This window comes from Cherax quadricarinatus, chromosome 17, assembly GCF_038502225.1.
Source record: "Cherax quadricarinatus isolate ZL_2023a chromosome 17, ASM3850222v1, whole genome shotgun sequence".
Classification (NCBI taxonomy): Eukaryota; Metazoa; Arthropoda; class Malacostraca; order Decapoda; family Parastacidae; genus Cherax; species Cherax quadricarinatus.
In genome coordinates this window covers 37,376,868-37,380,805 of record NC_091308.1, presented here as the reverse complement: position 1 = coordinate 37,380,805, position 3,938 = coordinate 37,376,868, and positions in this window count along the sequence as shown.

Here is a 3,938-nt window from a genome sequence, read left to right as displayed (position 1 = left end):
GTATCATCATACAGTAACACAAGCTATTATAAATGATGTGTTGTATCATCATACAGTAACACAAGCTATTATAAATGATGTGTTGTATCATCATACAGTAACACAAGCTATTATAAATGATGTGTTGTATCATTATACAGTAACACAAGCTATTATAAATGATGTGTTGTATCATCATACAGTAACACAAGCTATTATAAATGATGTGTTGTATCATCATACAGTAACGCTCAGGTTAACAATTACAAAATAAAAGAAACTGAATTATAAAAATCCTTCTTAGAAATATAATAATTTATAATATTAAACTCACAGTATTCTATGATATTGAAATAGAAATACAATACTGCATAATAATACAATACTGAATAATAATGTAATACTGAATAAGAATGCAATGCTCATAAGAATACAGTATTATACAAGATACAATACTGCATGAGAATATAATACTGTACAAGAATCCGATACTGTATAAGAATCCAGTATTGTATATAATACAATACTGCATAAGAATACAATGCTGTATAAGAATATAATACTGCATAAGAATGCAATATTGTATAAGAATACAATACTGTATAAGAATACAATACTGTATAAGAATGCAATACTACATAAGAATGCAATGTTGTATAGGAATACAGTACTGTATAAGAATACGATACTGTATAAGATTACAATACTGCATAAGAATTCAATATTGTATAAGAATACAATACTGTATGAGAATACAATACTGTATACGGATACAATATTGCATAAGAATACAAGTGGTTGGTAGTAATATTCTGAGTTAAGTGGTATCAGTAGTAAAGTGTGGTCTGGCACGAACATCTGCACTTACTGGTACACTTACGCAAGTTCCTGTGGTTACGTCACTTTGCGTCGGCTTATGAACGTTCTGGTATTAAGGAAAAAAAATATGTTTTAGCTTAGGCTAGATGACTTCATTATTACCTAAATATAACTACTGCCAGATTTTTATTTTGTTTAAAAGGTGAGATAAGAGAGTGATTGTTTTGTGGTGTGAAGGTAAGCGCCATCTTCCTTCCCTCCCTCTTCTTCCTTCCTCTCCCTCAACTTCCTTCTCTTCCTTCCCGTCCTCCTCTTCCTTCCTTCCTTCCTCTTACTTCCTTCCTTCCTCTTCCTATCCTCTCTCCTCTTCCTTCGATCTTCTTCCATCCCTCTTCATCCTTTCTTCCCTCTTCATCCTTTCATCCCTCGTCTTCCATCCCTCCTCCTCTTCCTTCCTTCCTCCCTAATCTTCTCTTCCTCCCTCCCTCCCTCCCTCCGTCCAATTTCCCTCTCCTCCATTCCCCTGAATATTCGTTTTCTTCACTCTCTCAAATGCAGCGTTCAAAATCTAGTCATCTTTGCCTTTGATACTCTGAGAGGCTGACCCAATTTATCCCGGGATAAACAAGATGGCAGCAGCAGCAGCATCTTCGTTGTCATGGTAACCACAAATTCATCTTAGAACACAAGAGATGAGATCTTATTTTAGCACTTGAAGGAGTCTCTTCCACTCCAGGGCCAGTCACTGATGGAAGGCTGGAACACAACAGTCACTGATGGAAGGCTGGAACACAACAGTCACTGATGGAAGGCTGGAACACAACAGCCACTGATGGAAGGATGGAACACAACAGTCACTGATGGAAGGCTGGAACACAACAGCCACTGATGGAAGGATGGAACACAACAGTCACTGATGGAAGGATGGAACACAACAGCCACTGATGGAAGGCTGGAACACAACAGTCACTGATGGAAGGCTGGAACACAACAGTCAGTGATGGAAGGCTGGAACACAACAGCCACTGATGGAAGGATGGAACACAACAGTCACTGATGGAAGGATGGAAAACAACTGTCAATGATGGAAGGATGGAACACAACAGTCAGTGATGGAAGGCTGGAACACAGCAGACAATGATGGAAGGATGGAACACAACAGTCAGTGATGGAAGGCTGGAACACAACAGTCAATGATGGAAGGCTGGAACACAACAGTCAATGATGGAAGGATGGAACACAACAGTCAATGATGGAAGGCTGGAACACAACAGTCAGTGATGGAAGGATGGAACACAACAGTCACTGATGGAAGGCTGGAACACAACAGTCACTGATGGAAGGCTGGAACACAACAGTCAATGATGGATGGCTGGAACACAACAGTCACTGATGGAAGGCTGGAACACAACAGTCAATGATGGAAGGCTGGAACACAACAGTCAATGATGGAAGGATGGAACACAACAGTCAGTGATGGAAGGATGGAACACAACAGTCACTGATGGAAGGCTGGAACACAACAGTCAGTGATGTAAGGATGGAACACAACAGTCACTGATGGAAGGATGGAACACAACAGTCAGTGATGGAAGGCTGGAACACAACAGTCAATGATGGAAGGATGGAACACAACAGTCAGTGATGGAAGGCTGGAACACAACAGTCAGTGATGGAAGGATGGAACACAACAGTCAGTGATGGAAGGATGGAACACAACAGTCAGTAATGGAAGAATGGAACACAACAGTCAATGATGGAAGGATGGAACACAACAGTCAGTGATGGAAGGATGGAACACAACAGTCAGTGATGGAAGGATGGAACACAACAGTCACTGATGGAAGGCTGGAACACAACAGTCAGTGATGGAAGGATGGAACACAACAGTCAGTGATGGAAGGATGGAACACAACAGTCACTGATGGAAGGCTGGAACACAACAGTCAATGATGGAAGGATGGAACACAACAGTCAGTGATGGAAGGATGGAACACAACAGTCAGTGATGGAAGGATGGAACACAACAGTCACTGATGGAAGGCTGGAACACAACAGTCAATGATGGAAGGATGGAACACAACAGTCAGTGATGGAAGGATGGAACACAACAGTCACTGATGGAAGGCTGGAACACAACAGTCAATGATGGAAGGCTGGAACACAACAGTCAGTGATGGAAGGCTGGAACACAACAGTCAGTGATGGAAGGATGGAACACAACAGTCAATGATGGAAGGATGGAACACAACAGTCAGTGATGGAAGGATGGAACACAACAGTCAATGACGGAAGGCTGGAACACAACAGTCAGTGATGGAAGGCTGGAACACAACAGTCAGTGATGGAAGGCTGGAACATAACAGTCAATGATGGAAGGCTGGAACACAACAGTCACTGATGGAAGGATGGAACACAACAGTCAATGATGAAAGGATGGAACACAACAGTCAATGATGGAAGGATGGAACACAACAGTCACTGATGGAAGGATGGAACACAACAGTCAATGATGGAAGGATGGAACACAACAGTCACTGATGGAAGGCTGGAACACAACAGTCAATGATGGAAGGCTCGAACACAACAGTCACTGATGGAAGGATGGAACACAACAGTCAGTGATGGAAGGATGGAACACAACAGTCACTGATGGAAGGATGGAACACAACAGTCATTGATGGAAGGCTGGAACACAACAGTCAGTGATGGAAGGCTGGAACACAACAGTCAATGATGGAAGGCTGGAACACAACAGTCAATGATGGAAGGATGGAACACAACAGTCAATGATGGAAGGATGGAACACAACAGTCAATGATGGAAGGATGGAACACAACAGTCACTGATGGAAGGCTGGAACACAACCGTCACTGATGGAAGGCTGGAACACAACAGTCAGTGATGGAAGGATGGAACACAACAGTCAGTGATGGAAGGCTGGAACACAACAGTCAATGATGGAAGGCTGGAACACAACAGTCAATGATGGAAGGATGGAACACAACAGTCAGTGATGGAAGGATGGAACACAACAGTCAATGATGGAAGGCTGGAACACAACAGTCAATGATGGAAGGCTGGAACACAACAGTCAGTGATGGAAGGATGGAACACAACAGTCAATGATGGAAGGCTGG